The sequence below is a fragment of the Cetorhinus maximus genome, chromosome 31 (genome assembly GCF_964194155.1).
Source record: "Cetorhinus maximus chromosome 31, sCetMax3.hap1.1, whole genome shotgun sequence".
NCBI lineage: Eukaryota > Metazoa > Chordata > Chondrichthyes > Lamniformes > Cetorhinidae > Cetorhinus > Cetorhinus maximus.
The window spans coordinates 16963999-16988980 of NC_135909.1; the positions used below are offsets into that span (position 1 = coordinate 16963999).

At 44.2% G+C, this 24982-nt stretch overlaps 1 long non-coding RNA gene across 1 annotated transcript; it reads right to left on the reverse strand.

Annotated features, from left to right (window-relative positions):
• Positions 1–468: 468 nt before the first annotated feature.
• LOC144670306 (uncharacterized) lies at positions 469–18484 on the reverse strand. The gene is made up of 3 exons (XR_013573847.1): positions 18001–18484; positions 17576–17673; positions 469–1244 (listed from the first exon to the last, which is right to left on the reverse strand). It is a non-coding gene; the product is annotated as an uncharacterized LOC144670306 (long non-coding RNA).
• Positions 18485–24982: the final 6498 nt, after the last annotated feature.

A 24982-nucleotide genomic window follows, 5' to 3' on the forward strand; every position in this document is an offset into this window, starting at 1 on the left:
AAACTGGAAAGAATATTACTGGACAAAGAGATAGAACAGCAGTGGGAATTATTTCAAATGGAGATCAGTGGACTTCAGGAGAAATAAATTGCATGAAAAAGATACAGTGCAGCCAATGCTTCTTCTTGAGCTCTCTGCCCACAGGCAGACTGACCCACAACATCATAATCTCCATTATGGGAAAGGTAAAGAGGCAGGTCCTGAATCCACCCCAGCTGGAGCGGGGATTGAATCCTGTGTTGTTGACAACAATCTGTTTCACACCAGCTTTCCAGCCAACTGAGCTCCCATGGAGTACTAGTTGCTGTGGCTGCTGCATTTTTACATGTATTATGGCACAGTGATGGTAAATGCTGAGCTGCTCAAATCTCAGAAACTTGAAACCCTGCCACAGCTGTTCTTGCAATTTGTATTTTTTATTTCGAGATGCGGGCCTTGAATTCAGTAGTAATAAGACAACTGAGTCTTAGAGGGTTTTTACCAACCTAACTTAAACATTTATTAATAAAATAAACAATTTTAAGCACATACATAGGACTAAAAATTACGACTATAATAACTCCTCAAATCCCTAATTAATCTAGCTCACAGTTACACCTCCGGTAAGGCAACAGTAAAACAACATAGATTTCAACAGACCCAGGCAAAGCAGACAATATCCTGGACAGCAATATTTAAAATGGATTCTCTTAGCTTCAGTTCCTGGAGACAGCAGCTTGGTGCATAGAGGCTGGAGGCTTTTCACACTTGTTAGACCTTAGAAGCCTTCTTCTTACATATAACCTCATCTCTTTTATACAGGTTTCTCGCATTTTAACGTAAATTCCATTTTTCCAATATGTCTTTGCAACTTTTTCCATAATATAAATCTTCCATAGTACTCCCATTATCAGTAGTCTTTGGGAAATATGAACACACTGTTTGCCTTAACCTCTGTTGGCTCAGTGTAGCATCTTACAATCTCTTTGAAATTCACGACTTTGGTTTCTCTAAAAATGCAAATGTTCTTCACACCTCACATTCTAAAACTTCAGACATATTTATGTACTTAGCATTTCAAACCTAGTTTCCCTTCGGATACATCAGAGCACCCAGACCAGCTGTCTGTAATTCAATTCAGCGGCATCTGTAACAGCTGTTTCCATGATACAGATCACTGCCTCCTCCAGAGGGCTCAGGTGATGCAGGCGTGCATGTCCTCCTCTGATTCTGCTCCGCTCCCTGTGATTATGGATCACATTGTCCTGTGAAAGACCAAATAGAGAATGTCAGTGAGTGTGCTGAGTGTTTGAGTGATTTGTGTTTGAGTGATGTGGGTATCACAGTTGGAGGAGGTGGAGTTGTGTGAAGTCAGTGAGAGCTGTGTGCGAGGTTGGCAGCATTTCTGAGTATTTGAGGCGGAGCATCTGAATGTTAGACCCAAGTCCTGACTGCCCGGGATTGCAAATGGGTGAGTGATGGGAATGTGGTGTATGAAGCAGTGTGAGAGGTGGCTGCTGTGGTGTGTAGGGAATGTCACATGAAGATGTGGCAAACAGTCAGGATGATACCAATTGACTACAACAGGACAGAGATAGACTAGTAGAATGGGCAAGCAAGTGGGAGATGGAATTTAATACAGAGAAGTTTGAGGTGATGCATTTTGGAAGAAGGGATAGGAGGAGGAAATCAGTGCAAAATACTATGCAAGGTCATAGGGATGTGGGGGTTTATGTACATGGGTCTTTGAAGGTGGCAGGAGGTTTTGAGAATAATTAGCAAAACATTTGGAATTTTGGGCTTCATAAATAGAGGTATTGAGTACAAAAACAGGGAAGTTATGATGAACATTTATAAAGCCCTGGTTAGGCCACAATTAGACTATTGCTTCCAGTTTTGGTCACCATGCTTTAGGAATGAAGTGAGGGTCCCCGAGAGGGTTCAGAGGAGATTTCCCGGAATGGTTCCAGGGATAAGGGATTTCAGCTGGAAGGTTAGGTTGGAAAAGCTGGAGGTTGGAGCTGGGGTTGTTCTCCTTGCTGAAAGGGAGATCGAGAGTAGGTTTGATAGAAGTGGACAAGATTATGACAGTGTCAGATAAGGTAGACAAGAAAACCTGTTCCCATCAGCAAATCATGCAAGAACTCAGGTACACAGATTTACAGATTATGTCAAGAGACATTGAGGATGGGGGTGGGGAGGGGGGGTGGGTTGCAGAGTTTGGGGGAGGGAGAAATGAAGCACATTTTATTTTTGACTCAGCAAGTGGTGATGACCTGGAAGTCACTGCCTTCGAGGTTAGTAAAAGCAGAGATAAACAATGGTTTCAAAAGGAACTTGTTTGAACACTTGGGGGAATTAAACATGCAGGGATATGGTCATCGAGCAGGTCAATGGGACTGGCTGGATTGCCCTACACAGAGCTGGCTTGGACTCTTCTGTGCTCTATGACATCATCATTCCTGACCAAAGTGAGGGAATTGAGCTTCAGGTGACCCCGCTGTCAGCTCATTGGGGCTAGACTCTGGGAACTGACCACCATAATTGCCGTCTGATGGTGTTGCTTTAGGGCCTCCGGCACAGAACACCCCCACCCCACACTTCCCCATACACTGCAGAGAAGTGGGCTCTCTCTTCCATCCAAACCCTGGACTGTTGCCTTTAGAGCTGCATCCAAGAACCTGGGATCCCTTTCTCTTCCGTGTCGCTCCATTTCGAGTGCTTTGTTTTACAGGCAATTTTTGCAAATCGGCAGCAGCTTCCTTACAATTAGTGCAGTTCCCCTTTAAGAGGGGCAGGCTCGCTGGAACAGTAGCCATGCAAAACTGCTTTTCCCCTCCTTTCAGGTATTCAGCAAGCTAACCTCACAGTGAGCTCTTGCCTGAAGGCTACACTCATGAAAATGAATATAGAGGAAGAAGGGCAACACCTTTTCCCATAAGTTCAGTGAGTGACTCACTCTGTGTGTGTGTGTGTGTGTGTGTGTGTGTGATTATACAAACAGCAAACTCTCCGAGATTAGATACAGAACATTTCTACTCCAGCATCCTGATACTGACTCTGAGGAACTCCATGGAAGATAATGAAAACTCTCTTCCTGCTGATTCAATTTCTGCTCCTGACTCAGCCAAGTTTGACTGCAGGGAATGGGTTTCTCCATCCTGATAGTAAACACCAGCACATTTCCCCAATCCCTTCACAGCCAGTGTTCAGAGAGGATTCTTTTCAAACTACATTATTCGCTTTGAATTTCACAGTTTAATTGTTTGAACATCACAATATAATTGGTTGAATTGTTATTTATTTATGAAAGACTGAAGAATTTAATGTAAACCAGTTGCACAGGTAAATTCCCTGAATGATTAGTCACTATCTGAGCGGCTGGAGGGGATGGTGGGTGTTGAGGGCTGATCCAAACAGACCAGTAAGAAAAGGGCAGTGCCGAGTTGGTGGATCACAGCCGGATGAGTTACTCGGTTGGGAGACTCTGTAATTGGCCTCAGTACCCGGGAACCACAGAGGAGTAACTCCCAGTTGCTGCTCCCCATCGCTGCTACCTGCTGCAGTGTGAGAGTGCAGATTGTGTGTGAGGACAGAGTCGGCAGTTCCCTCAGTCCCTTTCCTCCACACGCACTGTCCAGTCTAACAGGTGAAGAATGAGGAATTTGGAGCGATACTGGAGGTGTCTGTGGGATCAATCCCCAGGCATGAGTCAGCTTTTCATAATGAGGGGCAAGGAGTGAGAGTAAGAGGGTTTAAGACAGGTTTATTTAAATTGATTAATACTGCAGCTTTCACACAGATTGGGGTTGTGAGAACACAGATTGTGTAGATAAGAGAAGTGGTTAATTTATCCATTGTCACTCTGCCTCAGTTGGGAGTTGAGTGAACAAATTGTGGGTTGATGTCCCAATCCAGTAGATCCAGACCAGCACTGGGGGAATGCTGCACTGTTGGAGGTGTCATGTTTTGGATGAAAAGTTAAACTGAGACCCTGTCTACCTGTTAATGCCAAAGGTTATATCTGGTACGTTATTTGAAGAGCTGGCAGTTCTCCCAGTGTCTTGGAACAACATCACTCTCTCAACCAACATGTCCAGAAACTCCTCACCCCGTCAAATCTCATTCACTCTTTGTGAGACTTTGCTGAAAGCTGATTGGCTGCAATGTTTCCTATAAAACAGTGTCAGTACTTCAGAAGCAATCACCAGTCTGTGAAACTCTTTGGACTATTCTCATGACAGGAAAGGTGTGATATAAATGTCTGATCTTTCATTTCACTCTCTCTGGTCTGAGATTGTGGGTCTGGTGGGGTCCAACCTGAGAAAAATCCCTTGGACTGCCCTTCAGGACAGAGAATGAGTCTGTACAGGTCGAGGGGAGGGAGGGATGTGTGGCTTTTAATTGAAAATAAAAGAGGTGAGGTTGATGTGTGATCCAGAGTCATTCCAGTAACACTGATAGAGTCAGCTTCATGTTTTCACATTGATCTCCCTCCCTCTGTGTACAGAACAATCACTCAATTCATTCTTCATTTTGGATTTTAGTGTACAGGCGGGCTTACTTTGTGAATGGAGGAGAAACTGTTCAAAAGGCCTGTGAGGAAACTGGGGAGTTTCTCTTTAGAGAACCTGACCAGTCAATATGTTGCGTTCGAATACAGTGAAAGATCTGGTGATGGATTCCCAGCAGCCCGAGCTCTCCAAGTTCTTACTGCATGAAATCTTCATTCCTGGGAAACAGGCTGTTTGATTGTTTCAGTCCAGTGAGCCCTGACCTGTGTTCCTGCTGTGGGAAAAATGGGCTGTACTCTGAAATAAAACTTACTGCTTTGATCACAGCTTCATATCCGTGTCTTGTTTCTCTTTAGGATCAGTGTGTCCCAGAACAAGGTGTTTAGGGATGAATGAGGCTGGGAAAAGATGTGGGAATTGCAAGGAATTGGAAGTGGGGATCACTGCAGAGAATTTCTGAAAGTTCAGAACAACCCAATAAGGAAGGGACTGAGAGAAGACAGGGGTCTTAGGGTGTCAGCACTCTGACCATTCACAGAGCAAGCTACCTCACAAATATCAGAGGTGGGAGAAGGAGCGAAGGCTATGGAAGGCGTTTAAGGGGAAGAGGAACGTGGGTCGGGAATTGGTTCATGGGGCGGGGAAGGGTTTCAAAGGGAGGATTGGTGTCTAAGGGGGCGGAGAAGGGGTTGGGAAGAGGAATGTTTTCGAACGTACGAACATATGAAGATAGGAATTCGGAGCAGGAGTCGGTCAATCAGGCCCTCGAGCCTGCTCTGCCATTTGATAAGATCATGATCGATCTGATCGCGGCCTCAACTCCAGATTCCGCCTGTCCCCATAACCTTTCACTCCCTTGTTAGTCAGGAAAAAAATCACACTGGCTGCTGCAATTTCAATAAGATGGACATTGTTGCAGATTGAAGGAGCATCTCCTTCACTCCCATTGAGGGAGCAGGAGAATTCAGCGGGAATTGCTCACTTTTCATGGCTTCCTGGGAATTGACCAAGTTTCGCTGGAAGCAGCAGCGAGACAGGGACTGGAATCCTCGGCCCTCAGATTACAAAGCTGATCCTTTCCCAGTGGGTCAGAGGCTGGGGAAAGGGCTTTACCAGGTGGGGAAGAGTTTCAGTGGGTGGGGAAGGAGATCAGGAGGAGGAGACGAGGGTGCAGTGTTGATGGGAGGGGGGTTGGGGCTCGTTCAGTGGTGCAGGGCTGGAGACGGGTTTCAGAGGGTGCGGCCATCACATACAAAATGGGCTGAGTGGCCTTTTCAGTGTTTTCTGTGACTCCTTTCTATGTTTCTATGAAAAAAGCAAAATATTGCATGTATGTATTTTCCTTCACAAACTCAGAACATCCCAAAGAGCTTTACAGACAATGAATTCCTTTTAAAGTGTGGTCACTGCTGTGGGAAATACAGAAACTACATTTCACTGACGCCAATTAAAACAGCAACTGGACTGTGTAAAGCCAGAGGGTGAGAGAGGAGCAACCCGGGGGAGAGGAAGGGGGAAACAAATGGAGGGAATGGGATCCAGGTAGGGGAAGGTGGAAAGCAAGAGACAGGCAGAGTGGTTTCGGGAGGGAATTCCAGAGCTTAGGGCCCAGGAGCTGAAGGCACAGCCACCAATGATGGAGAGATTAAAATCAGGGATGTCCTGAAATTAGTGGAGCTCAGATTTCTCAGAGCATTGTCGGGCTGGAGGAGATTCCAGAGATAGGGAGAGGTGAGGTCATGAAGGGATTTGAAAACAAGGCTGAGAATTTTATAATTGAGACCAGGAGTCTGTGTAGGTTAACGTGCACAGGGGTGATGGGTGACCGACATTTGGAGTGAACTCAGATCCAGGAAGCAGAGTTTTGGATGAGCTTCACTCTCTGGAGGGTGAAAAATGGGAGGTTGGCCGGGAGTGTGTTTGAATGGTCAAATCTAGAGGTAACAAAAGCATGGACGAGGGTTTGAGCAGTGGATGAAGGTTTCAGGGCCGGTTAATTGAGACATGGTGACATGGGAAGGTTGTGGCATAGTGGTGTTGGTAATTATTGGTAATTAACTAGATTGGTAATCCAGAGACCCAGGGTAATGCCCAAGGGATGCTGGGTTCGAATCCCACCACAGCAGATGGTGGAATCTGAATACAATATATTTTTTAAAATCTAATGATGACCATGAAACTATTGTCGATTGTTGTAAAAACCCATCTGGTTCACTAATTTCCTTTAGGGAAGGAAATCTGCCGTCCTTACCTGGTCTGGCCTACATGTGAGCCTCAAGGGCAATTAGGGATGGACAATAAATGCTGGCCTAGCCAGCGACACTCACATTAAAATAAAATGTGCAATGTTACAGACCTGGAAATAGGTGATCTTGGTGAAGGAACTGGTATGTGGTCAGAAGCTCATTTCAGGGTGAAGTGAGGTGCCAAGATTATGAGAGTTTGTTTCAGTCTCAGACAGTGACCAGGGAGAGGGATGGAGTCAGTGACTGGGAATGGAATTTGTAGTGTGGTCTTTGGTCTTCTGAATATTTAGTTGGGGGAATTTTCTGCTTATCCAGTACTGCATGTTGGATAAGAAGTCTGATCATTTAATGACAGTGGAGGGGTTGTGAGAGGTGATGGTGAAGTGGAGCTGGGTGTTATCAGCATACATGTGATAACTAACACTGTGTTTTCAGATAATGTCACCAAGGGGCATCATATAGATGAGAAATAGGAGGAGCCAAGGATAGATCCCTGGGGGATTCCAGAGGTAACAGAGCAGGAGTGGGAAGAGAAGCCATTGCAGGTGATACTCTGGAAAAATTAGAATGGGAGCAGGCGAGTGCAGTCTGACCCAGCTGATCAATCCCTTCTCATCCTTCTCGACCTTTGACACTGTTCACTTCACCATCCTCCTCCAATGACTTTTCACTGTCAGGTCAGTGTTCACAGCAGATGAAGATGATAATGTACCTGACATTCCAGGAAAACCAATGATGATTCAAGGACTAGGGGTCAGTAAAGTTAACGAGTGTAGTGAAGACGTGAATTCTTGATCACCTGTATCTTGGGAGGCAGCACATCCACCTCAATATGTGTGGTGAGTGTGACAGGATAGGGGCATTCTGCTCTGTCAGGAACACCCAGACTAACTGTAAGAGAGAAGCTGTAACACAAACCAAAGAATGAGGGATATCCACTCAGAGTAAACTGAGCCCCAGAGAGAGAGCACAGGGAAATCCCAGCCCTGTATGTGCTGAATGAGCTACTTTCACCAGGTGTGGTGCAGAGACACAGAGGCACACAGTCTCTATTCCCAGCCTGTGCTCAGTGAGGTGCTCTCAACCAGGCACTGAAACCCACACATGGAGCACAGGAAGGTCCCAGTCTCTGTGCTGAGTGGTCTGACTCCAGGGGTTGATGAATTAATGCAACACCTCCACTGGTGAGGCTGCTGAACTGCAGCATGACATGTTTACATAGGAAGCAGCCATTGGAAACCCTGAGCAGAGAATTCCATAGATTCACAGTGATGAAATTTCCCCTCATCTCAGTCCTAAATGATCATTATCTGAGACAGTGCTCGTGTTTTAGATTGCCCAATCAGCAGAAACAATCTCCCAGTTTTTACCGCATCAAGCCCCTTTCAGAATCTTGTAAGTTTCAATGAGATCGCCTCTCATTCTTCCAAACACGAGAGAGAAAAAAAAGCCCAATTTGATCAGCGTCTCATCGTAGGCCAATCACCACATCCCAGGGACCACTTTAGTGAAACTTTGCTTCGGTTTTAAAATTCACTCCCAATTCAGTTTGATAGTTTCACATAGAAGGAACAGTCTGTAATGGGCAGGTAGGAAGACCCATTCATAACATTCTGTACCGGGACCCAGTCCAATTCAATCATTGTAAAGATAACACATCACAGATTAGAGATTGATGCCTGGTGACAGGAGCAGCCGAGGGAGTGAATCCAGAGTCCAGGCTTCTGGTGTAAGAAGTTAGAAAGTGACATTAAAGTTTCTGCACTCCAGCGGTTTAAGGTTAATGAATTAACATTTCCCAATAAGTAAACACACTGGTAAAGGAGAAGACTGACACAATCCCTTTAAATCCACTCTAACTGAGTGGGAGGAGGTGGAACATTAACAGGTGAGGTCAAGAAATTGGACAAAGGGTCAGGGGCCAATGTTCAGTTTACATCACAAACACTGAATAGAGAAACAGACATTCCACTGGGAGAGAAACTGCATTTTGGAGAAACATGTGATCGGATTGGAAAACATTGGAAAATTGACCTACAATCCTCCAGCAAGATATTTATCAGTAACTCAATATGGGAAAAGATGGTCCAGCTTTTTCAGAGAGATTGTGGGTGGCTCTTAAAAGAGCCGTTGTGTTTTGAATGTTTTTCAGTCCATTGCCAGGTTTTACTTGGAGCTGGTGTACTTGGTCACCGCCTTTGTCCCTTCCGACACGGCGTGCTTGGCCAGTTCCCCGGGCAGCAGCAGGCGCACGGCGGTCTGGATCTCCCGGGAGCTGATGGTGCTGCGCTTGTTGTAATGGGCCAGGCGGGAAGCCTCACCCTCGATGCGCTCGAAAATATCGCTCACGAACGAGTTCATGATGCTCATGGCCTTGGAGGAGATGCCGGTGTCGGGGTGAACCTGCTTCATCACTTTGTAGATGTAGATGGCGTAACTCTCCTTCCCCAAATTTTCCTGAATATTCCTGCCCTTTACTCAGAGGTTTCTTTCACCCTTTCTTGGCAACTGTTTCCTTCTTCTCTTCTTTTTTTGCCTCCAGAAATAAACTTTATTCATAAAATTTGTAGGAGTACGTTGCAAACCATTTCAACTTGAAAATTACCGCAATTGCGACAAAGCTCAACTTGTCCCCACCCCTAGGTGCCTCTTCACAGTTGTAATTCCCCTGATGTTTATAATATATGTTCCATGTCAGGAATACAGCCCAAGGGCAATTGTTTTCAAACTGAAACATTACAGAAACTGCAACGGAATTCAACTTGCCTTCATGCAGCAAGTTCCTCTCTGAGGTGCTTCAATCCAATTTCTGTTACTCTTGATATTCACAAAGTACAATCAATGTCAGGCATACAGCCCCAGAGGTGCTATAAAATTCTTCAGGCCCTCAGTGCACTATGGGTGAAAGGCATTCAGCAGTGACCTTTCCCCATTGAACCTCTGTGGTGGCTGTTCCAAGCTTTAATGTGTTCCTCAGCACATAGTCTTGTATCTTGGAATGTGCCAGTCTATATCACTCAAAAGATAGGCAAGTTTCGGGCAGACCAAAGAGCTGATGATCCTCCAGCTGCAGTTGATGTTTATCTTGGTGTGTGTACCTGGTAACAGGCCATAGAGCACTGAGTCCTACATCACAGAGCTGCTCAGGATGAACCTCGACAAACACCACTGCATCTCTAGCCAGACCTTCTTGGGAAAGGTACATCCCAGAATGTGCAGAACAATGGTCTCTTCTCCACTACAGCCACCGAGTGTGATGAGCAGAAGGGGAGAGTCTTTGGGCTTGGAGGAAGGACATGATGGGGAGGACCTTTCTCACCACCAGCCAAGCTACATCCTAGGGGTTGTTTGAAAGTTCTGGTGATGAGGCTTTCTGCCAAAAGACTTTGATATTTCACTGAGCAGGCTATCTGACAGAATCTACCATCGCCTTATCCTGCTGTACCTGTAGATCATTACGTGGGTACCACTGCTGAATGGAGTTGTCCTCAAAGATGTTTTTCTAAATAAAATTTTCTACAAGTGACCCATCCTCGTGTCACCGGGTCAGGTAGAACCTCAGCACATATTGACACTTGCTGTTTGCTTCCTGGGGGTCTATGCACAGCCTGATGCAGCCACACACAACAGGGCCATTAGGATGAGGGTGATGTTGGTCAAATTTTGTCCCCATTTATCTAGAGCTTTGTATGCCATGTCCCTGTGAACATGGTCCATTTTCAACCTCCAGATAAAGCAGAAGATAGTTCGGGTGATCACCACAGTGTAGGAGTGATGAAAGGGCCAAACCTGCACCATGTACAACACCAAGAGTGTTTCATACCTGATGACCAGTTTCTTAGCAGTGATGGAGAGGGAGCGTCGCTCCCGCATGCCCAGTTTTTCTTTGACCATAGCTACTTGCTCCTTTCAGTCTCCAGTGCATGCCCAGGACCATATCCCCAGCACCTTCAGGCTGCCTGACCTGACAGTGAAGGGGACAAAGGAATGGTCAGCCTAGGTCCCCAAAGAACATGACGTCACTCTTGCCACAATTTAGCTTGGCTCCCGAGGCCAGTTTGAACCAATCACCGGTCTGTACACTATCAGTGGATCCAAGCAGAAGATGATGACGTTGTCCATGTACAGGGAGCTTTGACCTGAGTGCCTCCGCTGCCTGGGATTGTCACCCTTCTTATACCCGAATCCTTCCTGAAGGACACAGCAAACTGTTCTATGCAAAATACGAACAGGAGAGGGGAGAGAGTGCTTCACATTTATCGGAAAGATTTCCAATTCTCACCCATTGGCTGAAACTGCACTACTGAGGTTTATGTAGAGCAGCTGGACCCAACTGCAGATTCCCTCTCCAAACTCCATTTTGGAGGGCAGATCCATCAAGTAGGCGTGTGATATTCTGCCATAGGCCTTCTCCGGGCCCAAGCTGATGAGGTAGGTCTCCAGCCGCCCCTATCCTGCAATTATTTCCCTGAGTAGTGAGAGGCTATCAGATATCTTCTTGCCATGTACAGCGCAGGTCTAGTCAGGGTGGATCACCAGCCCCAGAGCCCATTGGAAATGGCCTTGGACTGAATTTTGTGGTCCACATTCAGCAGTGAAATCGATCACACATTTCTAACTTCTTCCCTTTCCCGCTATTCAGCGATTGGATTTCTATTCTGTCTCTTCAGATATTTATCCTCTGTAGCTATGTGAATGTGGCTTATCAGTAACTGATATTTGGATAAAGCTTTTAATCTATGTCAGTTTGTGGCAGTTGATTACAACAATTAATTCATAACATTTAATCTCCAATTTATGTTTTTTGAAATCTCCATACCATGCAGCTTCAAAGGAAGTGTTTTCCTGTGTTCCTGTCAGTCTCTCCTATGTCAGTCTGTATTTTAATCTGCACCTGTCAGTCTCTGCTACATGAGTGTGGGTTTGACTGTGTCTCTTTCAATCTCCCAAATGTGGATGTGGCTTTTCATCTGCTATTGTCAGTTTCTGATAGGTGACGATCTGTTTTTGTTTGTATTTGCCAATCTCTGTTCAGTGAATGCAGGTTTTGTTTCCATCAATCACTGATGTGTGTGTGTGGGTTTTACTCCTTGTCTGTCAGTAGGTAATTTTGTATTTTATTCTGTACTGTTGGTATTTGGTATGGAAAGTGTTTTTTTTGCTCCATATTTCTCAGTCTGTGGTATGATGTGCAATTTGTCTGTACATGCTCATTTCTGATATGTGAAGGTTTTTTTTACCCTGTGCATATCAATATTTGGCATAATTGGGTGTTTTTTTATAGCTTCTAGTTTCTTATTTTGAGTGTGGCTTTACTGTGTTTCTGGCAGTGTCGGGTATGTGTGAATGAGTGTTTTTTTTAAACTCCCTGTGTCTATAAGTTTCTCATATGTGAATGTGACTTTGACAATCTACCTGTCAGGTTTGGTAGGTGTGAGTGTGTTGCACAATGCAGCTGTCAGTTCCTGTTGAGCCAGTGATGGTCTTACACATATACTAGAAATTAACAGGGATGATGTAAGTGTTTTATTTTGGACAAGTTGGTTGCTTGCCAGTGAGTTTAGTTTCACATTGTGTCTTTCTGTAGTTTGAGAGTGTGGGTTTTAGTCTGTATCTCTTGTTTTTTTTTGAGATGAGTGGGCATTTTATGGTATTATAATATCCATTTCTGGAACGTCAATGTGCCTTTTATACTGAATTGGTCAGTATCTGATGTGTGAGCGTGCCCTTTACCTGCCATTTTCTGTTATGAGTGTGGGTTTTAGTCTGCCTATCATTTTCTGTCATGTAATTGTGGGATATACACTATTCTTATTAACATCCCTCATGCAATTTCACATTTAATCTTAAATAATAAGAACATAATAAATAGGACCAGGAGTAGGTCATTCGGCCCCTTGAATATGCTCCACTATTCAATAAGACCATGGCTGATATAACTGTGACCTTTCCTGCCTGGTCCCCCAAGTCTCCGCTCCCTTGTCAATCAGAAATCAGTCCAACACAGCTTTGAATTTATTCAAAGACCCATTCTCCGCTGCTCTCCGGGGAAGAGAATTCCAAAGCCTAACCATCCTTTGAGAAAAAAAATCCTTCTCATTGCAGTCTAAAATGGGAGACACTTTATTTTTAAGCTGAGGACCATAGTTCTAGACTCCTCATGAGGAGGAACGTCCTCCCAGAATCTGTCCCGTCAAGTCCCCTCAGAAACTTATATTTCTAAATAAGATCACCTCCCATTCTTCTCAACTCCGCTGAGTATTGGCCTAAATCGAGCAACCTTTCCTCAAACGACCAATTTGTCTCATCTATGTCAATGTTGGTTTTACTCTGATTCCCTCACTGTCCGATATGTGATTGTGGGCTTTGTCCTGTAACTTTTGGTTCCTGCTAAGTGTATGGATTTTAATCTCTATCAGTTAGACTCTGCTATGATCGTATGCATTTCCTGATTTATTATATCTAATTCTATAACCGTCAGTAAGTGGTATGTCTGTGTGGATTTATATTGAATATGTGATTTCCTGCCATGTTAGTGTTGTTTTCACTCTGTACAAGTCAGTATTTTGGAAGACTGGGTTATATACTGCACCTGTCAAACTTTTAAGTGGGGCAATGTGCTTTAGTCTGTTTCTGTCAATCTCTTTTATGCAAGTACCTTATTTTATATCCACCTGCCCGTTTCTGAAAAATAGGTGTAATCTGTATTGTGTCCTGCCCAGTTTCTGGTTCATTGAGAATTAGTTTCCTCTCTCTCCATCTGTTTCTGCTATGAGAATCTGGGCTTTATTGTGCAAGTCACTTACTGATGTGTGATTGTGGATTTTAACTGTTTCAGTTTTGGATAGGTGAACTTAATTCTTTGTGCCTATTTTTGTTACATGAGTGTGTATTTTATTTTGTTCCTGTCGTTTTTTGCTGTAGTGAATGCTGGCTTTGCTTTGGGTCTGTCAATTTCTTAAACATGTATCTGGGTTTTCCTTTGTACTTGGATATTTCCAGTGTGGAAGAAAAGGCCTTACTCTTTATATGTAAATTTCTGACAAGTGAATATGGGATTGCTGTGAACCTCAGTGTCTAATTTGTTATTTTTGGCTTTAATCTTCACCTGACAGTTTCCAGTCTGTGAATCAGGATCTTATTCTGCACCTGTCAGTTACAGCTATGTGAGTGTCTATTTTTCTCTGTACAAGTTAGTCTCTGGTATGGAAGAAAGGTTTTTCTCCTGTACCTTTTAAATTCTGGCAAGTGAATGTGCGGTCGCTCTGTGCCTATCGATTTGTTAGATGTTATTTTAGATTTAACTCTGCAATTGTGTGTATCTGATATGAGAATGTTGATCTAATTCTTTACCTGTCAGTTACTGTAACAGAATATGTTTTTATTCAGTACCTCTTCATTTTGTTTAATGAGATGTAGGTTTTACTGTGAATCTTTTAACCTGTAGAATGTAGATGTTGCTATGATTCGGTGTCTGTGTCTGATTGGTGAACATTTGTATTCATTTCCCTGTCTGTTCAAAACCTGTGAAAGTTGATTTTATTATGGACTTCTTTATAATTGAAATGCGACTGTGGGTTTTGTACTTTGCCTGCACATCTATGATAAGTGAGTGTGGCTTTTTCCCTGCAATGGGATATCTCGCTCGAGTGTGACCATCTTTTTTTTTGTGCTTGTTAGTTTATGGTAAATGATTGAAATGTTTAATCTTACTTCGCCACACAACTACTACAGCTACAGGAACAGGTCAAAGCAGGCCCACAGTGAGTAACTGACCTTTGCACTCCTTAAAGCCTATTCTGCAACTTACAACCTACTAGTCAGAAGTGTGATGAAATACTTTCCACTACTGAGTGCACTCCCAACAACACTCATGCAGATCAATAATATTCTGGATAAAGTATCTGAGTGACACACAATTCATGAGTCCATTGCCTGCCCCACTGTCACACAGTTTGTACCATCTACGAGATCTACTGCAGCAACTCAAAAAGACTACTTCAACAGCATCCTTCTAACCCGCAACCTGTTATACCTAGAAGAACATGGACAGAAGGTGCCTGGAACAACACCACCTGCAAAGTCACCCCTAGTTCAAACACCATCCTGACTTGACAAGATGTCACCATTCAGTCATCATCACTGGGTCAAAATCCTGGAACTTGATACCTAACAACAAATTTGCCACACCTATGGATGACAGACAGCATCAGACAGAAGGCAGTCCACCACCACCTTCAAAATGACAATTAGGGAGGAGCAAAACTCCTGGACTTTCTAGTGACACAAACATCCAAAGAAGAAATCAAACAATATTAGTAATTGCTCTATGTGTGAAATACATTTGTTCAGTATCTGCTCATCACTGGTTCAGTCTGTGAGTATGTAAATCATTTTGTATCTGCCAGTCACTGCAAGTGAATGATTGTGGGATTCATTATGTATTCATCATTCTCTGCTTCACTATGAGAGTTTTGGACTAATTCTTTAGCTGATAATTGTCTGTCCTTATCATATTCTGGTAATGAATGTGCTTGTTGGAATAATTCTATATCTGACTGTTTCTGGTACTAAATGCAATTCTGGGATTCATGCTGTAACTTCTAGTTCTGTGAACTGGACACGAGTGAGATTTGTTCAATATCTGTCACTGTTTTTTTGTGAGATGGTGGATTTCATTCTCTATCTGCAAATCTTGTACCACGTGAGAGCATAGGGTTCATTCTGCATCTGTCAATCTCTGCACTGAATGTGTGTGAGAGATTTATTGTGTGTCTGTCAGTCTCTGCTTCTATATGCAAGTGCTGATGTCAATCTGTACCTCCCAGTCTCTGCTCTGTGAGTGTGGTCACATTCACTGTCTGCCACTGTTCTGTGTGACTGTGGGATTCATTCTGTGATCATAAGCCCTTGGGACTCAGCAAGTGTGAGAGTCAATCTGCATCTCTCCATTTCTCATCCATTATTAGGTTAATTCTGTAACTGTCATTCATTGGGGCTGTGTTGTTATGGCCTTAATTCTCCATCTGTTAGTCTCTGATTTGGGATGAGAGCGTGGGATATATTCTGTATCTGACAGACTCTGGTCATGTGTGCCAGTGTGGGTTATTTTCTCTTTCTGCCATTCTCTGGTACTGAATGGGACAGTTAATTTAGTTCTGCATCTATCAGTCTCGTCTGCTTTTTGCGAAAGAGTTTTTAATAATGTTTCTGTCTATGCTACTGTGTGTGAACATGGGATGAATTATGTACCCATCAAGTCTGTGGAACTGAATGTGATTTTGTGATCCATTCCATCTGTCAGTCCCCAGAATTACAACTGAATGTGGAGCTCATTCTGAAGCTGCCAATATCTGGAAGTGAGTGTGAGTTTGATGTTAGTTCTGCTGCCATCAGTCTTTGAATAATTATATGTGTACCTGATTCATTGTGTATGTATCAGTCTCTGGTATTGTATCCAAATGCTGTTTTCTGTCTGTATCTGTCAGTTGTGGTACTTTGTACAAGTGTAGGATGAGCTACATAAATGCAATTCTTTGATCCTGTGATTGCTCTATTCAATTTGCTTCAAGTTTTCTGCTGTGAAATGAAAAGTGTGTTTTATTCTTTGCTTTCTTTCCGTTTCTTGTGGAGTGTAATACTGTTGCATTCAACCTGCTTCTGTCAGTCTTTTGTGTTGCATGTGAATGCCTTATTCGTTCTGTATCAGTCATCTCCTACAGAACTCCAGAAGCTTGACACAACCCAGGACAAAGCAGCCTGCTTGATTAGTGCCACATCCACAAACATTAACTCCCTCCACCACCGACACATAGTAGCAGCAGTGCATATCATCTACAAGATGAGCTGTAAGAACTCACCAAGCCTCCTTAGACAGCACCTTCCAAACCTGTATTCTATGTTTTTCAATCTTAACTGCTCAATGTGAACTAGTTATTGTTGGCCATCAGTCTCAGGTACAATAAGTGGGTGTGGACTTTGTGATACCTTTGCCAGTTCCTGGTACTGTATATGACAGTGGACTATATTCTGCATCTTTCTGTCAACGACAGTGTATATGAAAGTAGCTTTAATTTTGTATTTGTCAATCTCCAGATTGAATGTGTGCTTGGAATTATTGTTTATATGTCTGTTTCTAGGTGGGTGAGTGATTTTTGGATTTATTCTCTATCTATGCATCTCTGGTGTTGAATGTAACTGGGATTTCATAAATTACGGTATCAATATTTATTTAACCTTTGGTTTCTTGTAAAATATTTATTCAATGTTTTCTTTCACAGCCATAGGTTACATTCAGTAGTTTTGTATGGGATATGTAGTGCTGTTCAATTTGTATCTCTGTGAAAACAAATTGAAATGCTAACATATACATCGATCTGATACATGGCCTGGTGTGTAATTCGTGCAGTTTTTAAAAGGAAATTGATACTTTAACTCGATTTTCTCATCTAACACTTAGTGAGATTTTGGAACTGGTATTTAATCTGTAGCCCGGTCTACACTCTGGGATTCTTAACAGCAATCCATTCTGTATCTCACAAAAGGGTAAATGTTGTCTGATGGAGTTAATAATTGGTATTTAATTTGTGGGCAAAGTGACACTATGTACTTAAAAATAATATTGGGTTTGCTTTTGCCCCGGGATTGATGTATCTAGTTCTCAGTTGTACTCGGTTGGAGTGCAATGGAAACAACTTCTCCCACCAATGCTCTGTTTGAATATTTTATTGAAAGGGCACCTCTCAACCTTTGAACCTATGTGGGTCTCTATACTGTTTCATTTTGACCTAAAGGCCTGGCAGTATCTCTGTGCATTGAGAGTGATATTGTACTTACTGTGAGTTGGAACCATCAGGCTGCACTTTTCCTTGTTTCGAGGAATCATCTGGTTCCTTCAATTCTTTCCGTGCACACAGAAAACATAACTCCTTCACCTGAAGAATAGGTGAAGTAGAAGGTACAAAAGTGATCAATGTATTTTTTTCAAGTAATAATTATTATGAAGAATCAACAGAGCAAAACCAGCAGCACACGCAGTACTGGAACAATCAGTTTCTGCTCATCTGTTATTTTAAGTAGATTTGTAACAAGTTTGTGACCTGCAGAGACAACCTGTCCTGTGCACTGTTCCTTGAGTTAGGCTATCTGATGGAGAAATGACCTTTGCAAGGGTCAAATTTCTCTTTACATCTCCCTTTGAACTAACAGTACATCCGGAAACAAGCAGGTACTGTTTAAAATGTTTCTTTCACACTTCTCACCTGGTGCCTGAAATTGATCTTCTTTGTGTAACTGGAAACATTGTTACTGTGCGGCTATTTTCCCCGCCATTCTCTGTCCAATAACAAGGGACAGTGGGAGCCGGAACTAAGCCAGGAAGCTTCACTCGGGTTTGGGGGGAGAAAGCAGCAATGATCTTCAATGGCGAGTTCTTCTCACTCTGTCCAGACACTGCTCGAGAATGGCCTCTCCCTTCCCCCCGCTCACTCCATGTTCCGGGAGCAGCTCGTGTTCCAGGGAGCCCATTAAAAACAGCCGCCGCCTCCGCCTCAGCTGCCCGGACACTCAATGCCAATCTCTGAGCATATCTGCGGACGCGGCTCCAAACCGATGCGCTGCTTTAAGCAGATGCTGTTTGTTCACTTCCCTCTGGGGCGGCGATGTCTCCGATCGCTGCTGAATTAAACCCTATTCCACTCACTGAGTGAATGACGCTGTCGGCCATTGTTGGTGGAGTTGTTGCGCATGCGCTGTTATCCTCATGGTGACGACTGTGGTGACGGGTTTAAACTGCGCATGCGCAGATCTCCGCAGCAATTCAGCCGCTAAAATCAATGAGAATTTTCCCCATTTCACTCTCATCACAGAGAGAACAAAATCTCCGAACCTGTGTCGGCGCGGGGGGCAAGGGGCGTTGGGCGCGAGTGGACGTGTAGCAGAAGCGGGGACCATTTGCGTTTGAAGCTCTGTTTGTCCCATTTCGATATTCATTTTGCGTCCATCCCCTGCAGATTGTTTGTTATTAAACTGTCTCTCATCCCGTTAAATTTGGACTTTCTACAATCTCGGATATTAGTATTTTTTAGTTTTCACATTTTTGAAAGTTGTAATTGAATTGTATTCCATTATGCTCACTCGTAATAAAATCATTGATCATAGAGTCAATTACTCAATACTAACTGTATTATGGCCGTCTCCCCCTACCTCCCTCTGGACCATGACCCCACCGCCGAACATCAAGCCATTGTTTCCAGGACCGTCACTGACCTCACCTCCTCTGGATATCTTCCCTCCGCAGCTTCTAACCTCAGTCTCCCAACCTCGGACGGCCCGCTACTACCTCCTATCAAAAATCCAGAAACAGGACTGTCCCGGTGGACCGATCTTGTCAGCATGTTCTTGCCCCACGGAACTCACTTCTTCTTATCTTGACTCCGTTCTCTCTCCCCTTTTCCAGTCTCTTCCCACCTACGTCCACGATTCATCTGGTGCCCTATACCAAATCAACAATTTCCAGTTCCCTGGCCCCAACCGCATCCTCTTCACCATGGATGTCCAATCCCTATCAACCTCCATCCCCCACCAGGATGGTTTAAGGGCTCTCCGCTTCTTCCTTGAACAGAGGCCTGAACAATCCCCATCCACCACCAATCTCCTCCGACTGGCTGAACTTGTTCTCTCACTGGACAATTCCTCCTTGAACTTGACTCACTTCCTCCAAATAAAAGGTGTGGTTATGGGTACCCACATGGGCCCCAGTTATGCCTGTCTCTTTATGAGGTATATCAAACATTCCTTGTTCCAGTCCTACTCAGGCCCCCTCCCACAACTCTTTCTCTGTGGCATCGATGCCGCTTCATGCTCTCGTCTGGACTTGGAAAAATGTATTAATTTTGCTTCCAATTTCCACCCCTCCATCACTTTCACATGGTCCATCACTGACACTTCCCTTCCCATCCTTGACCTCCCCGTTTCAATTTTTGGTGATCGTCCATCAAAATTCAGTACAAGCCTGCCGACACCCACAGCTACCTCCACTACAACTTCTCACACCCTGCTTCCTTTAAGGACTCCATCCCATTCTCTTTGTTCCTTCGTCTCCACAGCATCTGTTCTGATGATGCCACTTTCCAAAACAGTGCTTTTAACATGTCTTCCTGCTTTCTTAACCGAGGTTTCCTGCCCACGGTGGTTGACAGAGCCCTCCGCCATGTCCGATGCATACCCGCGCCTCTGCCCTCACGTTGTCCTCACCCTCCCAGAACCATGACAGGGTCCCCCTTGTCCTCACTTTTTACGCCACCAGCATTCAAAGGATCATCCTCCACCATTTCCGCCAACCCAAGAATGATGCCACCACCAAACATTTCTTCTCTTCACCTTGCCTGGCAGCATTCCATAGGGACCGCTCCCCTCAGGACACCATGGTCCACTCCCCCATCATCCCATACACTTCAACCCCCTCCCACAGCACCTTCCCATGCAACCGCAGAAGGTGCAACACCTGCCTCTTTACATCCCGCTCCTCAAATCCAAGGGCCCAAACACTCCTTTCAAGTAAAGCAGCGCTTCACTTGCACTTTGCTCAATTTAGTCTACTGCATTCGCTGCTCCCAATACCGTCTCCTCTACATTGCAGAGACCAAACGTAGACTGGGTGACCGCTTTGCGGAACACCTTCCATCTATCCACAATCATGACCTGAACCTCCCTGTCGCTTGCCATTTCAACACCCCATCCTGCTCTCATGCCCATCCTTGGCCTGCTGCAATGTTCCAAATTGGAGGAACAGCACCTCATCTTTCGACTAGGCACTTTACAGCCTTCTGGACTTAACACTGAGTTCAACAACTTCAGATCATGAACTCTCCCCTCCACCCCCACCCCCTTTCCGATCGCCCTTTTTCCAATAATTTATATCTTTTTAAACGTATTTTTCTTTTCCCACCTATTTCCATTATTTTTAAATGTATTTCCATCCATTGTTTCATCTCCACCTTTTAGCCTATTTCGATCCCTTCCCCCCACCCCACCCCCACTAGCGCCATCTGTCACTTGCTCGTCCTGCTTTCTACCCTTAATGTCACCATTAGCACATTCCTTAGATAATATCACCACCGTCAACACCCCTTTGTCCTTTTGTCTATGACATCTTTGGCAATCTCTCTTTTGCCTCCACCTATCACTGGCCCTCCACCCAGCTCTACCTGTCCCACCCCCCTCAACCAGCTTATATTTCACCACATTTCAATATTCCCTCAGTTCTGATGAAGGGACACACGGACTCGAAACGTTAACTGTGTTCCTCTCCACAGATGCTGTTAGACCTGCTGAGTTTTTCCAGCTAATTTTATTTTTGTTTTGGTGCACTATGGCAGAAAGGTCTTAGTCAGCGACCTTTCCTCATTGCGCCTTTGCTGCGGCTGCCCCAAGCTTTAGTGCTTCCCTCAGCACATAGCCCTGGACCTTGGAATGTGCCAGTCTGCAACAGTCAGCCGGGGAAGACCAACAAGTTTCAGGCAGACCAAAGGGCGTCTTTCACCGAGTTGATGATCCTCCAGCTGCAGTTGATGTTTGTCTCAGTGTGTGTCTCTGGGAACAGCCCATAGAGCACAGAGTCCTGCTTCCAGAGATTTTCACAATCTCACACTTTCACAAAGAATGAGGAAATCCTCTCACATTCGCTTCTCTTATAGCTTCGGGAGGAATGGTGCTGCGGGCATTGCTGATTGGTCACTTTGTGCTGCGTCTCGTAATGTTGTTCATATCACCAACCAGATGTCTACTGAACTCACCAATCCGGAGACTCCACGGAGTGAGGGCGGAAAATACTGGCGCCAAATTATCAGATTCCAACCGATTTTTTTCAAATTTTAAAAGCCCGCCAAACTTTTCAAAAAACAAGACATAATATAGTACTAATTGGAAAGAGCTAATTCAGTATACGAATGTTAGATTTACTTAATCTCGCTCTCTCTTTCCCTAGTCTACAGTTTATCTCTGTCCGTTTCTGATTTTCATTCTGGGTTTATCTGTATCTAAAAACAAGTCGAAAATATCGGCGCCAAGTTTAAGGAATCCAAACTTTCTTTTTATTCGACATCGAAGACGGACGATATATTTATAAAACAAAAAAGTGTTCAGATAGAAATTCCCATTAATAGTTAACACGATCTGACGACAAAGTTTGAAAAATATCCATCCCTGATGGGACTATTTCACATTTTATCCCAAGTTCCAGATTCGCTTATAGAATCCGGAATCTATTCGGGGTTAATTTCAATTCTTTATGAAACCCTTTAACCAGCCGGCAGAAAGTCTCATTTACACAGTTCTGCAAACGGACGGTATATTGTAGATATTCGACAGTCAAAATTGAACATGTCTGGTGTAAATTTGCCAGCGTTGAGACTGAAGGTTGCTACACAAGCGGGGCTGATAGGAAATGAACTGATCGATTATTGAGACCAAACTTGACCAGAACTGGAAACTGACGCATTTGCGCTCTATTCTCTCTCTCTCTCCAAAACCAGGGAAAGGGACTGAATCTAAACGCGTCTGAGAACAAATTACAGAGGGTCAGCGGACAGTCATTAATTTATGGGCCATTATTAACATCAGCGAATGATTGAACAGAGTGATAAATCTACATTAGCCTGAAAGTAGGAAACAAAACTAACAGAAAACATCGTTCGAAAATGTTCAAATTAGAAACACGACAAATTAACAATTAAGATGATATAGCTTTCTCGGAGAGATTGTGGGTGGCTCTTAAAAGAGCCTTTGTGTTTCGGGTATTGTTCAGTCCATTGTGGGGTTTTACTTGGAGCTGGTGTACTTGGTCACCGCCTTTGTCCCTTCCGACACGGCGTGCTTGGCCAGTTCCCCGGGCAGCAGCAGGCGCACGGCGGTCTGGATCTCCCGGGAGCTGATGGTGCTGCGCTTGTTGTAATGGGCCAGGCGGGAAGCCTCACCCGCGATGCGCTCGAAAATATCGTTCACGAACGAGTTCATGATGCTCATGGCCTTGGAGGAGATGCCGGTGTCGGGGTGAACCTGCTTCATCACTTTGTAGATGTAGATGGAGTAACTCTCCTTCCTCGACTTTCGCCGCTTCTTGCCGCCCTTTCCTGCCGGTTTACTCACCGTTTTCTTGGCGCCCTTCTTAGCAACTGGTTTCTTCTTCTCTTCAACCATCTTCAATCTCAATTTCACACAGAAATAAACCAAACCCCTTCCGTCCGCTCATTATATAGACAGTCTGACAGATATATGCTAATGAGGAATGGGGGAACAATGATTCTGATTGGACATTTTTAAAACAAAACGGGATTTATTTTGTGTTTTTTTTTGATTGGATAGCTAAACCAACCAATCATATTCAGGTTTCTCCACCAATCATAAGCCTCCTTACTACAATCAGGAAAAACATTTTACAAAGCCCCTCTCCAGCCGGAGATTCTCAGTGTGTAAAGATACACCGGGAAATGTCGCCTGGCTGTCGGCGCGAGGGGCTGTACGGGAATGTGGGTTCATTCAGGAACTGTGAGTGTCTGGTCTTCTTATCGTGTCCACGGACAGTCTGTACATGGCCCAGCCAGAACTGGACACATTGTTGCGCCATTGCATAACCTTCAGTTTCTGATACTGTTTACAAGTCTGGGTTCAGCCCATGTTGAAATTTCAGAACAGAAACAGCCCATTGATGTTGTAGGTTTTATTAAAGTAATTGTGAGTTTGAGCTAGCATTAAATCCCTTTCTGTGTGAACACAATTGTGAAAGCTGAGGTATCCTTCGATCTAACACTCCATTGCTGTGTAAGTGTAATTCCCTTTGTAGTAATCAAATTGATACATTTTCATTCAGTCTGTGAGAATTTTAAACTTGCCTGTTGTGCTCAGTTTTTTTCTGTGAGAATGAATACAGGATCTGCCACTCTGTTACTCTGAGGTTTTCGGAATGGTATGTGGTCTCTATCTCAGTCTGTACTAGTCAAATTGTTATTGTATCCTTGAGGTTAATAGTCTGGGTGAGTTTCAAATTAGAATCTGAGTTTGCAGCTGAGGTTATACTATCTTTCAGTTCTCTCTTGGTATTTAATTTAACTCTTCTATCCTTCTCACCCCATAGGAATTGGTCCTTGTTCTACTACAGAGTAAGGAGTTAGCTGTTTGGTGAGTATCTGGTAAGTGGGTGAGGGCTATTCTAACCCCAAGGTTTAAAATAGTACACACATTTGTGGTAAAGTTAATAAATATATAAGAATAACTGAATAATATCATTAAGTATTTATTGAAAACACATTAAGGATGGCATAACAGGTAACGTGTCCAGGCTGCAGCATGTGGGAACTCCAGGATAACATTATGACCCAGAGCAAATGTCTAAGTGTTCGTGGCTTGAGGAACTTTGGCTCAGAGTCATTGAGCTGGAGGCTGAGCTGCAAACTCTGTGACACATCAGGGAGAGGGGAACTTACCTTTATGCTTTATACCAGGAGGCAGTCACACCATTTAGAGTAGGGTCTTCTGATTTGGTCAGAGACAGGAGGGTGTGACTGCGAATGAGGCAGGTAATGGGACCCACAGGGCAGGAGTGTGAGCCTCTGCAATGGTCCAATAGGTTTGATGTTCTCCCAGCTTGTTTGGATGAGGGCAGTGGCTGCAGGGTAGATGAGCAAACTGACCATGGCACCGTGGTACAGGAAGCCATTCAAGTTGGGGGAACAAAAAGGAATTTAGTGGTAGTATGGGGCAATATATTGAGTGGGATTGGCACTGTTCTCTGTAGCAAAGAGGGGGAGTCCAGACGGCTGTATTGCCTGCCTGGTGCCAGGGTTTGGGACATCAGCTCAGGGCTGGACAGCAACTTGCAGTGGGAGGTAGATGATCCAGTAGTCATGGTCTATTTAAGTACCAGCAACATAGGCAGGAGGAAGGAAGCTCTGCATAATCAGTATGAGGAGCTCAGCACAAAATTAAGAAACAGAAGCTCAAAGGATTATTACCTGAGCCATGTGCAAATTGGCATTGGACAAATCAGATTAGAGAAATGAATGCGTGGCTCAAAGGCTGGTGTGGGAGAAGTGGTTTCTAGTTCATGGGGCACTGGCACCAGTTTTGAGAACCTGCACCATTGGGATGTTCTACCCCCGAACTGTGCTGGGGCTGGTCCCCTCTCTTAAGTCGCATACTAGGGAAGTAGCAAGGGTTTCAAACTGAATAGTGGGAGCAAGGGATCAT